The sequence below is a fragment of the Ranitomeya variabilis genome, chromosome 5 (assembly GCF_051348905.1).
Source record: "Ranitomeya variabilis isolate aRanVar5 chromosome 5, aRanVar5.hap1, whole genome shotgun sequence".
Taxonomy (NCBI): domain Eukaryota; kingdom Metazoa; phylum Chordata; class Amphibia; order Anura; family Dendrobatidae; genus Ranitomeya; species Ranitomeya variabilis.
The window spans coordinates 684,599,441-684,620,478 of record NC_135236.1 but is presented as its reverse complement, the minus strand read 5'-3'; positions in this window follow the sequence as shown (position 1 = coordinate 684,620,478).

Genomic DNA, 21,038 nt, shown 5'->3' with positions numbered 1-21,038 from the left:
TCGCCCCTCAGTTGCTTCATCACTCACCCCTCAGTTGCTCCATCCCTTGCCCATCAGTTCTCCCATCCCTCGCCGCTCAGTTGCTCCATCCCTTGCCCATCAGTTGCTCCATCCTTCGCCCCTCAGTTGCTCCATCCCTTGCCCATCAGTTCTTCCATCCCTTGCCGCTCAGTTGCTCCATCCCTTGCCCATCAGTTGCTCCATCCTTCGCCCCTCAGTTGCTCCATCCCTCGCCCCTCAGTTGCTTCATCACTCGCCCCTCAGTTGCTCCATCCCTTGCCCATCAGTTCTTCCATCCCTTGCCGCTCAGTTGCTCCATCCCTTGCCCATCAGTTGCTCCATCCTTCGCCCCTCAGTTGCTCCATCCCTTGCCCATCAGTTCCTCCATCCCTCGCCCCTCAGTTGCTCCATCCCTCACCCCTCAGTTGCTCCATCCCTTGCCCATCAGTTCCTCCATCACTCACCCCTCAGTTGCTCTATCCCTTGCCCATCAGTTCCTCCATCACTCGCCCCTCAGTTGCTCCATCATTCGCCCCTCAGTTGCTCCATCCCTTGCCCCTCAGTTCCTCCATCCCTTGCCCCTCAGTTCCTCCATCACTCCCCTCTCAATTGCTCCATCCCTTGCCGCTCAGTTGCTCCATCCCTTGCCCATCAGTTGCTCCATCCTTCGCCCCTCAGTTGCTCCATCCTTCGCCCCTCAGTTGCTCCATCCCTTGCCCATCAGTTCCTCCATCCCTCGCCCCTCAGTTGCTCCATCCCTCACCCCTCAGTTGCTCTATCCCTTGCCCATCAGTTCCTCCATCACTCACCCCTCAGTTGCTCTATCCCTTGCCCATCAGTTCCTCCATCACTCGCCCCTCAGTTGCTCCATCATTCGCCCCTCAGTTGCTCCATCCCTTGCCCCTCAGTTCCTCCATCCCTTGCCCCTCAGTTCCTCCATCACTCCCCTCTCAATTGCTCCATCCCTTGCCGCTCAGTTGCTCCATCCCTTGCCCATCAGTTGCTCCATCCTTCGCCCCTCAGTTGCTCCATCCCTTGCCCATCAGTTCCTCCATCCCTCGCCCCTCAGTTGCTCCATCCCTCACCCCTCAGTTGCTCCATCCCTTGCCCATCAGTTCCTCCATCACTCACCCCTCAGTTGCTCTATCCCTTGCCCATCAGTTCCTCCATCACTCACCCCTCAGTTGCTCCATCCCTCCCCCCTCAATTGCTCCATCCCTCCCCCCTCAATTGCTCCATCCCTTGCCCCTCAGTTGCTCCATCCCTTGCCCATCAGTTCCTCCATCCTTCGCCCCTCAATTGCTCCATCCCTTGCCCATCAGTTGCTCCATCCTTCGCCCCTCAGTTGCTCCATCCCTCGCCCCTCAGTTGCTTCATCACTCGCTCCTCAGTTGCTCCATCCCTCGCCCCTGTTGCTCCATCTCTCGCCCCTCAGTTGCTCCATCCCTTGCCCATCAGTTCCTCCATCCCTCGCCCCTCAGTTGCTCCATCCCTCACCCCTCAGTTGCTCCATCCCTTGCCCATCAGTTCCTCCATCACTCACCCCTCAGTTGCTCTATCCCTTGCCCATCAGTTCCTCCATCACTCACCCCTCAGTTGCTCCATCCCTCCCCCCTCAATTGCTCCATCCCTCCCCCCTCAATTGCTCCATCCCTTGCCCCTCAGTTGCTCCATCCCTTGCCCATCAGTTCCTCCATCCTTCGCCCCTCAATTGCTCCATCCCTTGCCCATCAGTTGCTCCATCCTTCGCCCCTCAGTTGCTCCATCCCTCGCCCCTCAGTTGCTTCATCACTCGCTCCTCAGTTGCTCCATCCCTCGCCCCTGTTGCTCCATCTCTCGCCCCTCAGTTGCTCCATCCCTTGCCCATCAGTTCCTCCATCACTCACCCCTCAGTTGCTTCATCACTCGCCCCTCAGTTGCTCCATCCCTTGCCCATCAGTTGCTCCATCCCTCGCCCCTCAGTTGCTTCATCACTCGCCCCTCAGTTGCTCATCCCTTGCCCATCAGTTCCTCAATCCCTTGCCCATCAGTTCCTCCATCCTTCGCCCATCAGTTGCTCCATCCCTCGCCCCTCAGTTGCTCCATCCCTCGCCTGTCATGATCTCCATGGCCAGAGAACTAGCATAAGCCTCTATAGGAACAAGCTCTTGGAAGATGTAACTATACTGACCATGAACTAAACCTACCGCATCATCTAGAAGTAGCCAGGTAGCATGTCCTACTTTTTATCCCTATATGCCCAGCGCCGGCCGGAGAACTAAATAATGCTAGCAGAGGGAAATATAAGACCTGACTCACCTCTAGAGAAATGCCCCAAAAAAAAGGAGACAGAAGCCCCCCACATATATTGGCGGTGATATGAGATGAAACAACAAACGCAGCAGGAAAATAGTTTTAGCAAATTTGAGGTCCGCTTTCTAGATAGCAGAAGACAGAAAGCATACTTTCATGGTCAGTAGAAAACCCTAACAAAACACATCCAGAAATTACTTTAGGACTCTGGCATTAACTCATAATACCAGAGTGGCAATTCCTGATCAACAAGAGCTTTCCAGACACAGTAACGAAACTGCAGCTGTGAACTGGAACCAAAATACAAAAACAAAACATGGACGAATGTCCAACTTATCTAGTAGATGTCTGGGAGCAGGAACAAGCACAGAGAGGCTTCTGATAACATTGTTGACCGGCAAGCATCTAACAGAGAAGCCAGGTTATATAGCGACACCCAGATCTAATCAGAACAGGTGAACAGGGAAGATGATGTCACAAGTTCAATTCCACCAGTAGCCACCGGGGGAGCCCAGAATCCAAATTCACAACACTCGCCCCTCAGTTGCTCCATCCCTTGCCCATCAGTTCCTCCATCACTCGCCCCTCAGTTGCTCCATCACTCGCCTCTCAGTTGCTCCATCCCTTGCCCATCAGTTCTTCCATCCCTCGGCGCTCAGTTGCTCCATCCCTTGCCCATCAGTTGCTCCATCCTTCACCCCTCAGTTGCTCCATCCCTCGCCCCTCAGTTGCTTCATCACTTGCCCCTCAGTTGCTCCATCCCTTGCCCATCAGTTCTTCCATCCTTCGCCGCTCAGTTGCTCCATCCCTTGCCCATCAGTTGCTCCATCCTTCGCCCCTCAGTTGCTCCATCCCTTGCCCATCAGTTCCTCCATCCCTCGCCCCTCAGTTGCTCCATCCCTCACCCCTCAGTTGCTCCATCCCTCACCCCTCAGTTGCTTCATCACTCACCCCTCAGTTGCTCCATCCCTCGCCCCTCAGTTGCTCCATCCCTTGCCCATCAGTTCCTCCATCACTCGCCCCTCAGTTGCTCCATCACTCGCCTCTCAGTTGCTCCATCCCTTGCCCATCAGTTCTTCCATCCCTCGGCGCTCAGTTGCTCCATCCCTTGCCCATCAGTTGCTCCATCCTTCACCCCTCAGTTGCTCCATCCCTCGCCCCTCAGTTGCTTCATCACTCACCCCTCAGTTGCTCCATCCCTTGCCCATCAGTTCTCCCATCCCTCGCCGCTCAGTTTCTCCATCCCTTGCCCATCAGTTGCTCCATCCTTCGCCCCTCAGTTGCTCCATCCCTTGCCCATCAGTTCTTCCATCCCTTGCCGCTCAGTTGCTCCATCCCTTGCCCATCAGTTGCTCCATCCTTCGCCCCTCAGTTGCTCCATCCCTCGCCCCTCAGTTGCTTCATCACTCGCCCCTCAGTTGCTCCATCCCTTGCCCATCAGTTCTTCCATCCCTTGCCGCTCAGTTGCTCCATCCCTTGCCCATCAGTTGCTCCATCCTTCGCCCCTCAGTTGCTCCATCCCTTGCCCATCAGTTCCTCCATCCCTCGCCCCTCAGTTGCTCCATCCCTCACCCCTCAGTTGCTCCATCCCTTGCCCATCAGTTCCTCCATCACTCACCCCTCAGTTGCTCTATCCCTTGCCCATCAGTTCCTCCATCACTCGCCCCTCAGTTGCTCCATCATTCGCCCCTCAGTTGCTCCATCCCTTGCCCCTCAGTTCCTCCATCCCTTGCCCCTCAGTTCCTCCATCACTCCCCTCTCAATTGCTCCATCCCTTGCCGCTCAGTTGCTCCATCCCTTGCCCATCAGTTGCTCCATCCTTCGCCCCTCAGTTGCTCCATCCTTCGCCCCTCAGTTGCTCCATCCCTTGCCCATCAGTTCCTCCATCCCTCGCCCCTCAGTTGCTCCATCCCTCACCCCTCAGTTGCTCTATCCCTTGCCCATCAGTTCCTCCATCACTCACCCCTCAGTTGCTCTATCCCTTGCCCATCAGTTCCTCCATCACTCGCCCCTCAGTTGCTCCATCATTCGCCCCTCAGTTGCTCCATCCCTTGCCCCTCAGTTCCTCCATCCCTTGCCCCTCAGTTCCTCCATCACTCCCCTCTCAATTGCTCCATCCCTTGCCGCTCAGTTGCTCCATCCCTTGCCCATCAGTTGCTCCATCCTTCGCCCCTCAGTTGCTCCATCCCTTGCCCATCAGTTCCTCCATCCCTCGCCCCTCAGTTGCTCCATCCCTCACCCCTCAGTTGCTCCATCCCTTGCCCATCAGTTCCTCCATCACTCACCCCTCAGTTGCTCTATCCCTTGCCCATCAGTTCCTCCATCACTCGCCCCTCAGTTGCTCCATCATTCTCCCCTCAGTTGCTCCATCCCTTGCCCCTCAGTTCCTCCATCCCTTGCCCATCAGTTCCTCCATCACTCGCCCCTCAGTTGCTCCATCATTCTCCCCTCAGTTGCTCCATCCCTTGCCCCTCAGTTCCTCCATCCCTTGCCCATCAGTTCCTCCATCACTCGCCCCTCAGTTGCTCCATCATTCGCCCCTCAGTTGCTCCATCCCTTGCCCATCAGTTCCTCCATCACTCACCCCTCAGTTGCTCTATCCCTTGCCCATCAGTTCCTCCATCACTCGCCCCTCAGTTGCTCCATCATTCGCCCCTCAGTTGCTCCATCCCTTGCCCCTCAGTTCCTCCATCCCTTGCCCATCAGTTCCTCCATCACTCGCCCCTCAGTTGCTCCATCATTCTCCCCTCAGTTGCTCCATCCCTTGCCCCTCAGTTCCTCCATCCCTTGCCCATCAGTTCCTCCATCACTCGCCCCTCAGTTGCTCCATCATTTGCCCCTCAGTTCCTCCATCCCTTGCCCCTCAGTTCGTCCATCACTCCCCCCTCAATTGCTCCATCACTCGCCCCTCAGTTGCTCCATCCCTTGCCAATCAGTTCCTCCATCATTCGCCCCTCAGTTGCTCCATCCCTTGCCCATGAGTTCCTCCATCGCTCGCCCCTCAGTTGCTCCATCCCTCGCCCCTCAGTTCCTCCATCCCTTGCCCCTCAGTTCTCCATCTCTCACCCCTCAGTTCCTCCATCCCTCGCCCCCAATCCGGTGTTCTGTCTCCCACTGGTCTGATTTACAGCACGTCCTCTGCCTGTCCCTTGGCTCCTCCTGATTGCGCTGTCTATAAAGTCCTTGTTTACAGTCCCAATGAATGCACCGATCCTCTCATCTGTCACCTTGATGCTTCCGCGTCCTCCCGAGTGTCATACAGAGAAGATGAGTGTCTCATCGACTCAAGAGATGAAGATTTAGAGTTTACACCAGATCCAAGGAATCTGCAGAGAAATCCCCAATATTAGTTATAGAAGGCTCCGGACTCTTCCTGCCATCAGAGGTGTATCTAGCTTTTCCTGCACCTGGGGCAAAGGATCAATTTGGCGCCGCCCCCCCCCCCCATTTGAACCTTCACTCTATTGAAACTCTATTTGACCAAGCCAAGGTACAGTCCTCAGATTTCCGCCCCCTATAATGTCCTCAGATTTCTGCCCCATAATGTCCCGATTTCTACCCCCATAGTGTCCTGATTTCTGCCCCCATAATGTCCTGATTTTTGCCCCCATAATGTCCTCATTTCTGCCCCCATAATGTCCTCATCATGACTCATGATTAAGGGAGCTTAGTCTCCAGAAACGCGTTGAGATTCTTACCCATATGGTTCGTGCTGAAGTCTGTATCCTCCATGTTTAAAGTTTGTGAATAAAGAAAACTCTTTTTTACGGACTCGGTGAAGCTGGACATTCTTTTCTTTTTTGGACTTTATACGCCTGGACACAGTGGGTCCGTGCTCCCGAGGTTTGGTTCTTGCATCGCGGGTGAGCTGGTTTATATTCCTTCTTTCTAAGAAATGTAACAACCCTGGTAACCGGTTGTTACAGTGATGTTGCCTTCTTTTCGGGGGAAGGCGATATCATGCATGGAGGCAAGGAGAATTCTCTTTACCAGGTAACGCACCCACATTCAACACATTCTGAATCCAGGCCAGAAGGGGGAGCTCAGGACCCGGATTCAGGGGAGCTTCCCTCAGATAGAGATATCCTGGTGTGGAGGAGGAGTTAGTCAGTTGGTCCAGGGAGACCAGAGAGAGGAGTCAGTTGGAGGGAGAGGAGAGAGAAGGAAGTCTGGAACAGAATGTAGACTACAGAGCTGTGCAGCCAGGACTGAGCTGCAGCTCCAGGAAAGGAAGTGGAGCGCCCCGTCAGGGCAAGGGGGTACTCGGTACCGGGTCCGGTCGGCTCAAAGGGGGATGTCATGGTGGCTGACCCGGTCCGTAGCCCTGGGACGTCTGCATAAAAGGGAAAGGACTTTAAACGGATAAGGTTTATATTTGTGACGCCACCTGTGGTATTAGGTCAGGGTGACCGATGCTGCTTTAAGGGGTGATGTTATGGCAGCTAGATGGTATACCTTCCCACAGGTGAAGTATGTCCCCAGGGCTTCCCGGTGTATAGAAGGTGAATGGTGAGAGGCGCAGAGAAGGATGAGGACACAAGGTTGCAGTCTCTTTACCTTTACTGAAGTCTTCAGCATCCACAGTCCAGGGCACGGACCACAGGGCAGGCAGAGTCCGGCCGGTTTGGAGGCAAATCCAGAGTCCCCTTATCCAGGTGGAAATCAGTAGCCTTCCCATGCGCTGTAGTGGTGTAATCCCTTACTGCATAAGCTTCAAATAAGGTCCTCACATACGTGGTGTCTCTCTCTCTGTCCCCCATAGTCGGATAGGACAAAACCCGTATGACTGGTGGCTTGAGGCAGTTTATAGGAACTCTAGCACCCCTCGGCCTCTGAGGGGTGCCACCGTGCCTCCTGGGTGTAGGTGCAGACAGGTAACATGCAATTAGCTGTCCTGCCGGTCTCTGAAGTCACAAATAGATAATGGCTGCACTCAAGTTTACTGTGCTAAAGCAAGGAAATGTGCAATACATGAAATGTGAACAGCATAATGGCTTGTGAAATTTATGAAAAAACACATGAGATTTTTAGCACAAATTTTGGCCAAAAGTTGTGAGCCCATTCACCAAACGTCAAGGTAATCTCAGATCGGATGGGTACCTAACCTGTCTGCCTAGTGTGAACACTTACCTATGGCTAATAAAATGGTAAAGCCTGTATTTATAGGGGAGGTTAGAACCAACTGTGTTTGGATGTAGTTAAAATCACAGCATGGTGAAGGGCGGGGCGTTCAAGTCAGAAAAAGCAATACATAGTAAATATAGAAAAACTGACTGAACAGCCATCTAGTCTGAACTGGTGCATAACCAAAAAGTCTTACATAGCAAATAGATAATGGCTGCACTCGTTTATTGTGCTATTGTATATTTACTATGTATTGCTTTTTCTGACTTGAACGCCCCGCCCTTCACCATGCTGTGATTTTAGTTGCATCCAAACACAGTTGGTTCTAACCTCCTCTATAAATACAGGCTTTACCATGTTATTAGCCATAGGTAAGTGTTCACACTAGGCAGACAGGTTAGGTACCCATCCGATCTGAGATTACCTTGACGTTTGGTGGATGGGCTCACAACTTTTGACCAAAATTTGTGCTAAAAATCTCATGTGTTTTTTCATAGATTTCACAAGCCATTATGCTGTTCACATTTCATGTATTGCGCATTTCCTTGCTTTAGCACAGTAAAATTGAGTGCAGCCATTATCTATTTGCTATGTAAGACTTTTTGGTTATGCACCAGTTCAGACTAGATGGCTGTTCAGTCAGTTTTTCTATATTTACTAGGTCTCTGAAGTAAGGCATAGAGGTCCTTACTCCCTCGGTGTTCCTGCTACCAGTGTTCTGCGCCTCAGAAGGATGCAGCCTGAGCAGGGCTGGTCCCCTTCTGGTATCCTCTCCTTTGCTTTGCCTTCCTTCACGCTCGCTGCAATGCAATTCTGCCTTTAAAATGTCTCTTTCTGGGAGCTGCAGCTCTGAGGGCATGCACAGCTCCATGGACCCTCTGTCCTCCTCAGACGGATGTCTGGAACTCACTAACTATCTCTACAAACTACCAGTTATATATATATATGGGGAGTCACCTAGTAAATAGGAGCATAGCTCCCCCTGGTGGCCTGGAGTATGAAATGTGTTGCATGTTTGTGATACCTGGATGCAGTTATCCTTCTTTGCCTCCAAACGTAACATCACTCTCCCTGTGAGGAAAGCGACATTACTGCGACGACCAGAACCCTGGGGCGCCGCAGAAGTGAACCTGAGGGGTTGAAAATGATGGAGCTAATGAGGAAAGGAGCACAGTGGAGAAGGAAAGGGGCTCAGAGGGGAACTGTGACCGGGCACCCTCAGAGCTGAAGCGCAGGAACCAGGCATCGGGAGACCGAGTTTGTGTTGTACTCCAGGTCACACGGCAGAATTGGAGTGCATAGGACTGCATGTAATTTGCCCACACCCACACCTGAAGGTGAAGCAGCACCTGAAGAGCCCGGGTCATGATACAGACTCTATAAAAAGGCTTGCACTGCCCACCATACAGGTAACTGTCCCAGGACAGGAGAGAGAGGACTTTGCCAGCAGCCACAGGCAGCAGGGACCTCGCAGACTAGCGCGAGTAGGAAGGGTTATGGACCTCACCTGGGAGAGGGATCCACCATTGCCTCCAGGCCGTCTGGACCCCATCACCGCCTGTTCCTGGTACCCTGGACTGTGGACTGCTACCAACAGTAAACCAGGTAAAGACTCCAACTCTGTGTCCTCCATTATTTACCGGCAACCCACATCCTTTCCATACACCGGGATCCCTGGGGACCCTGCTTCACCTGTGGGAAGTGTCACCATCTTGCTGCAACAACATCACCCCAGAGGACCCCTTTAAGCAGCGTCGGTCCCTCTGACCGAGAACCACAGGTGGCGTCACAAATAGACTTTATTCCAAAATACCCTTTAAAGACCTTTCCCCTTTTCATTAGGCGCCCAGGGCCACGGACCGGGTCGCAACCACCGTGACATCCCCTTTAAGTGCAACTGGACCCGGTATCGAGTACCCCACTGCCCAGGCTGCAGACTCAGAAAAACATAGGAGTCTGGAGGAAAAGGACAGAGGAGTCTGGAGGAAGAGGACAGAGAGGTCTGGAGGAAGAGGACAGAGAGGTCTGGAGGAAGAGGATTCTGGAGGAGGACAGAGTAGTATGGAGGAGGACAGAAAAGTCTGGAGGAGAAGGACAAAGGAGTATGGAGGAGGAGGACAGAGAAATCTGGAGGAGGACAGAGGGGTCTGGAGGAGGAGGACAGAGGGGTCTGGAGGAGGAGAGCAGATTAGTTAAGAAAAGGATGGGACAGAGGAGTTTGGAGGATGTCGAGGACAGGAGTCTGGAGGAGCAAGACATAGGAGTCCCGGGAAGGAGTCAGAAGATTCTGGAGGAAGAGGACAGATTTCTGTAGGATGTGTCAGAGGATTCTTGAGGAGGAGGACAGAGGAGTATGGAGCAGGAGACAGAGAACTCTGGAGGAGGACAAAGGAGTCTGGAGGAGGACGACAGAGGAGTCTGGAGGAGGACGACAAAGGAGTCTGGAGGAGGAAGACAGAGGAATCTGGAGGGCAGAGAACTCTAGAGGAGGAGGACAGAGGAGTCTGGAGAAGGAGGACAAAGGAGTCTGGAGGAGGAAGACAGAGGAATCTGGAGGGCAGAGAACCCTAGAGGAGGAGGACAGAGGAGTCTGGAGAAGGAAGTCAGAGCAATCTGGAGGAGGACAGAAGATTCTGGAGGAGGAGGACAGAGGAGTATGGAGCAGGAGACAGAAGTCTGGAGGAGGAGGACAAAGGAGTCTGGAGGAGGATGACAGAGGAGTCTGGAGGAGGAAGAAAGAGTAGTCTGGAGAAGGACAGAGAAATCTGGTTGGAGGAGGACATAAGAGTCTGGAGGAGGACATAAGTCTGGAGGAGGAGTCAAGCGGAGCAGGACAGATGATTCTGGAGGAGGAGGACAGAGGAATCTGGTTGGGGGACATATGAGTCTAGAGGAGGTGTCAGGCAGAGCAGAACAGAGGTTTCTAGAGGATAAGGACAGAAGATTCTGGAGGAGGACAGAGGAGTCTGGAGGAGGAGGACAGAGGAATTTGGACAAGGAGATAGAGAAGTCTGAAGGAGGAGGACAAAAAAGTATGGAGGAGGACAAAGGAGTATGGAGGAGGAGGACAAAGTAGTATGGAGGAGGAGGACAGAGGAGTCTAGAGGAGGAGGACAGAGGAGTCTAGAGGAGGAAGACAGGAGTCTGGAGGAGGAAGACAGGAGTCTGGAGGAGGAAGACAGGAATCTGGAGGAGGAAGACAGGAGTCTGGAAGAGGAAGACAGAGAAATCTGGAGGACAGAGGAGTCTGGTAGGGGAGGACAGAGAAGTCTGGAGGAGGATATAGGAGTCTGGAGGAGGAGGATAGAGGAGTCTGTAGGGAGTAGGAAATATGAGTCAAGAGGTGTAGGAGGAGGTCATGTGAGTCTGGAGGAGGACATATGTGTTTGGAGGAGGAGGATGGAGAAGTCTGGAGGAGGAGGACATAGGAGTCTGGAGGATTAGTCTGGTGGAGGAGAACAGAGGAGTCTGGAGGAAGACAAAAGAGTCTGGAGAAGGAAGACAGAGAAGTCTGGAGGAGATGGAAGTCTGTAGGAGGAGGACAAAGGAGTATGGAGGAGGAGAACAAAGGAGTATGGAGGAGGAGGACAGAGAAGTCTGGAAGAGAGAGGAGTCTGGAGGAGCAGGACAGGAGTCTGGAGGATGAGGACAGAGGAATCTGGAGAAGGAGGACAGAGTATTCTAGAAGATCAGGACAGAGGATACAGGAGGAGGAGGACAACGGAGTACAGAGGAGGAGGACATATGAGTGTGGAGGAGGAGGACAAATTAGTCTTTAGTGGAGGGACATTGAAGTGTGGAGGAGGATAGGGAAGTCTGGAGGAGGAGACAAGTTTGGAGGAGGAAGATAAAGGAGTATGAAGGAGGATGACAGATGTCTGGAGGACAGAAGAGTCTGGTGGAGGAGGAGAGAGGAGTCTGGAGGAGAAAGACAGAGGAGTCTGGAGAAGGAGCACAAAGGAGTACGGAGGAGGACAGGAGTCTGGATGAGAAGGACAGAGGAGTCTGGAGGGAGGAGGACAGAAGACTCAGGAGGAGGAGGAGGTCAGAGGAGTCTGGAGGAAGAGGACTGAGGAGTCTGGAGGAGGACGACTGAGGAGTCTAGAGGGGGAGGACCGAGGAGTCTGGAGGGAGGAGTACAGAGGTGTCTGGAAGAGGAAGACAGAGGAGCCTGGAGGAGGAGGACAGAGGAGTCTGGAGGAGGAGGACGGAGGAGTCTGGAGGAGGAGGACAAAGGAGTCTGGAGGGAGGAGGACAGAAGACTCTGGAGGAGGAGGAGGTCAGAGGAGTCTGGAGGAAGAGGACCGAGGAGTCTGGATTAGGACGACCGAGGAGTCTAGAGGGGGAGGACCGAGGAGTCTAGAGGGGGAGGACCGAGGAGTCTAGAGGGGGAGGACCGAGGAGTCTGGAGGGAGGAGTACAGAGGTGTCTGGAAGAGGAAGACAGAGGAGCCTGGAGGAGGACGGAGGAGTCTGGAGGAGGACGACAGAGGAGTCTGGAGGAGGAGGATAGAGGAGTCTGGAGGAGGAGGATAGAGGAGTCTGGAGGAGGAGGATAGAGGATACTGGTGGAGGACAGAGGTGTCTGGAGAAGGAGGACAGAGGAGCCTGGAGGAGGAGGGTAGGGCCCTGTTATGGTCGCAGTAATATTAAAGGAACAGTTAAGTCTCAAGATTGCAAAATAGTAAGACTTAGGGGTGTGAAATGGACGGGGGGAATTTGGGGGTCAGTGGGAGGAGCCATTGGCAGATTGAGCATTTATGAGACAGATATCTAAGATGTTTGGCAGCAGATACTCCGGATCTCACAATATTTTCTTCAGATTCCCTGAAAATGAAACTTAACTGGAACATGGGAGTTTTCTGAAAGCCGCTCTCATTTTTATTTCACCTTCGGAGTGGTATGTATTCGCTGCCTCTGGTCTCACACTCACCAGCCGCCGTCTTCTGCTGCTCTCAGCGCCGCTCTGGTCGTCTCCTGCGGGTTGTGACCAACTGGGTGACTCCAGTGTTTGCCGGAAAGCCGGAGGTCACTTCTCAATGTAAGTCTATAAAAGCCAGAACTGGGCTGGACCGAGGCCAGAAGGAGACCCAGTCCAGCAAGTCCAGAACAAGGCCTAAACGAGGCCGTACATAGGCCATAATGAGACAGTAACAAGGTCTGACTGAGGCCTGAACGAGGCCAGAACAAGGCCAGAACGAGGTCAGACAGAGGCCAGAAGGAGACCGTAACAAGGCCTGAACGAGGCCTGAACAAGGCCAGACAGAGGCCAGGAGACCGTAACAAGGTCTGAACGAGGCCTCAACGAGGCCAGACAGAGGCCAGAAGGAGACCGTAACAAGGCCTGAATGAGGCCTGAACAAGGCCAGAATGAGGTCAGACAGAGGCCAGAAGGAGACCGTAACAAGGCCTGAACGAGGTCAGACAGAGGCCAGAAGGAGACCGTAACAAGGCCTGAACAAGTCCAGAACAAGGCCTAAACGAGGCCATACATAGGCCATAATGAGACAGTAACAAGGTCTGACCGAGGCCTCAACCAGGCCAGACAGAGGCCAGAAGGAGACCCTAACAAGGCCTGAACAAGTCCAGAACAAGGCCTAAACGAGGCCGTACATAGGCCATAATGAGACAGTAACAAGGCCTGAACGAGGCCAGAACGAGGTCAGACAGGCCAGAAGGAGACCCTAACAAGGCCTGAACAAGTCCAGAACAAGGCCTAAACGAGGCCGTACATAGGCCATAATGAGACAGTAACAAGGTCTGACCGAGGCCTCAACGAGGCCAGACAGAGGCCAGAAGGAGACCGTAACAAGGCCTGAACGAGGCCAGAACGAGGTCAGACAGAGGCCAGAAGGAGACCCTAACAAGGTCTGAACAAGGCCAGAACGAGGTCAGACAGAGGCCAGAAGGAGACCGTAACAAGGTCTGAACGAGGCCAGAACAAGGCCTCAATGAAGCCAGACTGAGGCCAGAAGGAGACCGTAACAAGGCCTGAACGAGGCCAGAACATGGCGTCAACGAGGCCAGAAGGAGACCGTAACAAGGCCTGAACGAGGCCAGAACAAGGCCTCAACGAGGCCAGACAGAGGCCAGAAGGAGACCGTAACAAGGCCAGAATGAGGCCAGGCAGAGGCCAGGAGACCGTAACAAGGCCTGAACAAGGCCAGAACATGGCGTCAACGAGGCCAGACAGAGGCCAGAAGGAGACCATAACAAGGCCTCAACGAGGCCAGACAGAGGCCAGAAGGAGACCGTAACAAGGTCTGAACGATGCCAGAACAAGGCCTCAACGAGGCCAGACAGAGGCCAGAACTTGGCCAGATCTGGGCCAGAAGGAGGCTATAACGAGACCAGAACAGGCCAGACGGAGGCCATAATGAGGATCATAGACGTACACTGAGAGCTTGTGACTGGTAGCTCTGACTTCCGGTCAGTCACAAGATGGCGGATCGGGACCGGAGCGGCGCTGGGGAGTACATACTGGGGCAGAGATCACGGATTAGTGACACCGCTGCACCGTGAAATAAAAAACAAAAAGTAATATGTAAGAATTGTAGAACAAGAGCGATGATCTCGCAGCTCGCGCTGTCACTGTCGTCGCCGTTCTTTTACTCTCAGATACAATTTGTGGTGAGACATAAATAAATAGAACTCTTTGGTTACAATGTATCCAGCCGCCTCCAGCACAATGTCCTCCTGTATCCCCCCGGAGCTCGGGGCTGGGGGTCTGTTTGCAGTTCAGGTTTCGTCTCGGCCGCAGAGCACCTCCATTGTGATTGGGACGGGCAGGTCAGTAATTAGCGCCGGCCGGTGTGTTTAGTCTCCACATTACACAGTGACTCCTTTGTGTACAGAGAGACAAACATGAGGAGCAGAGCGGGATCGTGGTTGTCACGTAACGGTGGACAAAGATCTCCTCCGGCCACAACACGACTCGGCGAAGTTACCGAGCATCCGCCGCATCGGTCGGCACAGAAACTCATTATCTCGTCAGGACAATTACGTTTTCTATTAAACATGGACAGAATCTATTCTCTGTTGCGGCAATGAAGCCCCTCACCCACGTCACGATCCCACCTGGCGCTTTTATGCTCCACGTGTACGAGTTAAACAGACGGATTTCTCTGCAGTAAACAAACCTGATTGTCATAAACAAAAACTGGCGCAAAAGCTTTTATCTTCCACATAAAGCGTATCATATACATACAACACCGCCATCCCACATGGCGGCGGCCCCAGGATCAGCGCACAACGCCACTACAAATACGGAGCAAATATATCTGGAAGAAATCTCAGATTTTACACTTTCTTTAGCCATCAGATCATAAATTGATCAGTCATTATCTGCTAATTCATATATTAATAAAACGTTACCAAGTTCCAAATATTCACCACAAGGGGGAGCTCCCTGTATACAGAGATACCTGATAAGATCCTGTCTGCAGTCACCACTAGGGGGAGCTCCCTGTATACAGAGATACCTGATAAGATCCTGTCTGCAGTCACCACTAGGGGGAGCTCCCTGTATACAGAGATACATGATAAGATCCTGTCTGCAGCCACCACTAGGGGGAGCTCCCTGTATACAGAGATACATGATAAGATCCTGTCTGCAGCCACCACTAGGGGGAGCTCCCTGTATACAGAGATACATGATAAGATCTTGTCTGCAGCCACCACTAGGGGGAGCTCCCTGTATACAGAGATACATGATAAGATTCTGTCTGCAGTCACCACTAGGGGGAGCTCCCTGTATACAGAGATACATGATAAGATCCTGTCTGCAGCCACCACTAGGGGGAGCTCCCTGTATACAGAGATACATAATAAGATCATGTCTGCAGCCACCACTAGGGGGAGCTCCCTGTATACAGCGATACATGATAAGATAATGTCTGCAGCCACCACTAGGGGGAGCTCCCTGTATACAGATACATGATAAGATCCTGTCTGCAGTCACCACTAGGGGGAGCTCCCTGTATACAGATACATGATAAGATCCTGGCTGCAGTCACCACTAGGGGGAGCTCCCTGTATACAGATACATGATAAGATCCTGTCTGCAGCCACCACTAGGGGGAGCTCCCTGTATACAGAGATACATGATAAGATCCTGTCTGCAGCCACCACTAGGGGGAGCTCCCTGTATACAGAGATACCTGATAAGATCCTGTCTGCAGCCACCACTAGGGGGAGCTCCCTGTATACAGAGATACCTGATAAGATCCTGTCTGCAGCCACCACTAGGGGGAGCTCCCTGTATACAGAGATACATGATAAGATCCTGTCTGCAGCCACCACTAGGGGGAGCTGCCTGTATACAGAGATACATGATAAGATCCTGTCTGCAGCCACCACTGGGGGGAGCTCCCTGTATACAGAGATACATGATAAGATCCTGTCTGCAGTCACCACTAGGGGGAGCTCCCTGTATACAGAGATACATGATAAGATCCTGTCTGCAGTCACCACTAGGGGGAGCTCCCTGTATACAGATACATGATAAGATCCTGTCTGCAGCCACCACTAGGGGGAGCTCCCTGTATACAGAGATACATGATAAGATCCAGTCTGCAGTCACCACTAGGGGGAGCTCCCTGTATACAGAGATACATGATAAGATCCTGTCTGCAGCCACCACTAGGGGGAGCTCCCTGTATACAGATATACATGATAAGATCCTGTCTGCAGTCACCACTAGGGGGAGCTTCCTGTATACAGAGATACCTGATAAGATCCTGTCTGCAGCCACCACTAGGGGGAGCTCCCTGTATACAGAGATACATGATAAGATCCTGTCTGCAGCCACCACTAGGGGGAGCTCCCTGTATACAGAGATACCTGATAAGATCCTGTCTGCAGCCACCACTAGGGGGAGCTCCCTGTATACAGAGATACATGATAAGTTCCTGTCTGCAGTCACCACTAGGGGGAGCTCCCTGTTTACAGAGATACATGATAAGATCCTGTCTGCAGTCACCACTAGGGGGAGCTGCCTGTATACAGAGATACATGATAAGATCCTGTCTGCAGCCAACACTGGGGGGAGCTCCCTGTATACAGAGATACATGATAAGATCCTGTCTGCAGTCACCACTAGGGGGAGCTCCCTGTATACAGAGACACATGATAAGATCCTGTCTGCAGCCACCACTAGGGGGAGCTCCCTGTATACAGAGATACATGATAAGATCCTGTCGGCAGTCACCACTAGGGGGAGCTCCCAGTATACAGAGATACATGATAAGATCCTGTCTGCAGCCACCACTAGGGGGAGCTCCCTGTATACAGAGATACATGATAAGATCTTGTCTGCAGTCACCACTAGGGGGAGCTCCCTGTATACAGAGATACATGATAAGATCCTGTCTGCAGCCACCACTAGGGGGAGCTCCCTGTATACAGAGATACATGATAAGATCCTGTCTGCAGCCACCACTAGGGGGAGCTCCCTGTATACAGAGATACATGATAATCTGTCTGCAGCCACCACTAGGGGGGAGCTCTCTGTATACAGAAATACATAAGATCCTGTCTGCAGTCACCACTAGGGGGAGCTCCCTGTATACAGAGATACATGATAAGATCCTGTCTGCAGCCACCACTAGGGGGAGCTCCCTGTATACAGATACACATGATAAGATCCTGTCTGCAGCCACCACTAGGGGGAGCTCCCTGTATACAGAGATACATGATAATATTCTGTCTACAGTCACCACTAGGGGGAGCTCCCTGTATACAGAGATACATGATAAGATCCTGTCTGCAGCCACCACTAGGGGGAGCTCCCTGTATATAGAGATACATGATAAGATCTTGTCTGCAGTCACCACTAGGGGGAGCTCCCTGTATACAGAGATACATGATAAGATCCTGTCTGCAGCCACCACTAGGGGGAGCTTCCTGTATACAGAGATACATGATAAGATCCTGTCTGCAGTCACCACTAGGGGGAGCTCCCTGTACACAGAGATACATGATAAGATCCTGTCTGCAGTCACCACTAGGGGGAGCTCCCTGTATACAGAGATACATGATAAGATCCTGTCTGCAGTCACCACTAGGGGGAGCTCCCTGTATACAGAGATACATGATAAGATCCTGTCTGCAGTCACCACTAGGGGGAGCTCCCTGTATACAGAGACACATGATAAGATCCTGTCTGCAGCCACCACTAGGGGGAGCTCCCTGTATACAGAGATACATGATAAGATCCTGTCTGCAGTCACCACTAGGGGGAGCTCCCTGTATACAGAGATACATGATAAGATCCTGTCTGCAGCCACCACTAGGGGGAGCTCCCTGTATAGAGATACATGATAAGATCCTGTCTGCAGCCACCACTAGGGGGAGCTCCCTGTATACAGAGATACATGATAAGATCCTGTCTGCAGTCACCACTAGGGGGAGCTCCCTGTATACAGAGATACATGATAAGATCCTGTCTGCAGCCACCACTAGGAGGCGCTCCCTGTAAACAGAGATACATAATAAGATCCTGTCTGCAGTCACCACTAGGGGGAGCTCCCTGTATACAGAGATACATGATAAGATCCTGTCTGCAGCCACCACTAGGGGGAGCCCCTTGTATACTGTATATACAATAACACTGTCTGCAGGGAGCTCCCTCTTGTGGTCTCTAGACAGCATGTTCAATGTTATATCTCATATTTCTATAAATTTAGAAATGAGCTTAGAATTCATGTTGTTGCTGTATATTCGGGTCACATTCGGGGTTGCAGTGACCGGTATTTGCGCCTCCATTGCCATCTTCCCCTTAAGTTGTATGTGATCCTTCTGATATTATACGTATTGCAACCCAATGGGTGGTCGATCAGCGGACGGCGCAACACACACACACACACACAACAGGATGGTATTGGGGACAGGAAGGCCCTACAGATAGGGAAATGGGGCATGGTCACCACCTGAGCTCAAACCTGAGCCTGTCCCTGCGCTTTCCGAACGCCCTAAGCGGGTCCTTCCCCCCGCTGCTGTCACCTAATACTGCCCTGGCTAGTGCACTAGCCTCACCACTGCAGATAATACCACACAGGGGACAGTGACAAGCACCAAAGGGATAAGGTGAAAACACCGCACTTAGCGTCCAGACACCGCTGCCAAGCTCCACACCGCAGATAGCACAGCAACAGGACTCCAAACCCCAGAAGTGGCTGACACCAGAGAGCTGCTCCTGCTAGGCTGCTCTTCAGAGATAAACTTCATCACCAACAGTCTGCGGATGCATCAGGTGACTATTTATAGGATGATGGGAGTGGGCACCACCACATCATCTGACCCAGCAGCACTGCAGTTACACCAGATTGCCAGCAGGGGGAATATCTGACATTAACCCCCGATGGACTGAAAGGAAAAAAGCTACATTTAAACAAAATGGAACCAGAGGTGCCACAAATCCAAAAAGGGACCGTGACACCCTCCTTTCATTGCTGATCCATCATGTGTTTCGGCGCTGACATGTAACAATTGCGAAGTTCTGACTTCTTCCCGTTCATTACATGAGGTCCGGTTCCCGCCTCCCTGCTAATTACCCCATGTGGTCTGGATTTTGTGGTGTATTTGGTTCCCTGTCGCTCCTGGTGCCACCATTAGATGACATCTGAGTGTATCTGGTCCCACGTCGGCTCGGTCCGTTTTCTTCATTTTTGCAGATGGCCAATCATGTAGCCCCCGATAGATGTCGGAGGTTGTGCCGTTTTTCTCCAGAAGTGGCGCTGCGTGGAGTCGCCTGGTGGCGCAGAGCTCTGCCCGGTGCTGGACCAGTGACAGTTAATGCCGAGCTGAGGTTTCCATCCATATTGATGAGGGCCATTGTCTGGCGGCCATTGTTCTCTCCCGGTTTTGGGGTCTGACCCTCGGCGCGCTCGTTGGGAGGCTGACGACCATTCTGATGACTTTGTAACGGGCGCCACTTGTAAAGCGACAACTTCTCTTTTTTGTATCTTTTGGAAGATTGCGACGTACGTGGAGCTTTCCTGATATGAGACGCTCCCCTCCCCCGCAGCTGTCACTCTCGTCTTCCACACATAAGAAATATTATTATTATAAAGATACAAACCCTTCCGTCTTCATACGGAGCTGTCATAGTGGCGCGGATGGTTCTCCGCCCAGATGGCGCGCTGACCCCCGAGCCCCGCCCCCGCCCATTCTCATGTCACTCTCCCGGGATGACACAGATTGAGAGGATGGAGATTATCCGCTCGTCAATCACTTCAGGGGAAACAACAAATCAAATTGTAAAGAAGGAAAATAAATGATGGAAACGTCTCCCGTCTTACACTGCGACCGCGGAAAGAGGCAGAAAGGATTGATGGGAAAGTTCTGGAACTTTGGAATAAACTTTGTTTCTAGATTTCTACTTTCATTCGAAAAGAATCTAAAGTTTCTCACAGATGAAGATTTGGTGCAGTGTTTCAGAAAATCTGAAAAAACCCAGACATTTTACCTGCACTGATACTTTGTAGGAGGAAACTATCAGGACAGGAGATTTGTGTCCTAGCACAGAAGATTGTCTGGGCCGATACACTGTAACAACTGCCAGCTGTGAGAAGTATCCGGTCAGGACAGGACAATCCAGCTCAACCTTTACTCACAGCATCTAAAACAGCACAAACAATCCGAACTGCTGGTAATAGAGAAATCTAAAAATACAAAATAATAAAAAATACATTAAAAATACGTCCTTCACTTTCTTATGACTCAAGATCATGTACATGTCATATATATATATATTTTTCTTTTTCATCCGCTTTCATAGATCTGTAAACATCTACATAAATAAAGAGCTGGAAAACGGAACAATGATACGAGAGCCCCGTGTGGGAAGGAAGCGCCTCCAACATGATCAGCGATAACGAGCAGATTGTTCAGGATTCTGATATATTTACTACATTTTGTATCATTTTCACCAATTCCTGAATTCAGGATATAATAGTTGTTCATTTCTGAGAGACTTATTTCCATCACTGATAATAAAAAATATAAAAATCCAGGTGTTCCATAAATTCCTGCTTTGTTCAGCATTTTAAAGGTTAAAGCGTCGTGGTCGAGCAACTGGAAAATAAATATCCTGTTTGGGGAAAAGGACTAAAAAACTGAATTTAAAGAAAGCCTTCAGGTTGTATGTCTATGAATCAGAAATTGTATTATTAGTAATTAGCGATAATGGCTTAATGTTGGGGGCGTGGCTGGAGGAGGAGCAAGATTAAGGACGGCCCCTGAGGATCTGCGAGGAGGCAAAAGAAGTAAAATTAATCTTAATTGCGCCCTAAAGATTGTTATTTTTACATAATGTGTTAAAATCCAGCAACATCCTCGTTACAAAATGCGAGAAGTTTTTGTATCATTAATGTTTAATATTTGATTACGATTACAAGGGAGAAAAAAGATTCATTTTTACCATTTATCTATGAGCTATAATGATTATTACAGGAGAAACATGGGAACATAACAAGTGGATGATCCCGGCCGCTGCCCCCTCCTCCGCCGCCTCCTCATTAGGGCGCTGCGCCTCTTTTATTTACAAAGTTACATTTCTGCAGACATTACAAATGGATACATAATAGCATTAATTATACAACGTGTCTATTCTGTGACAAGACG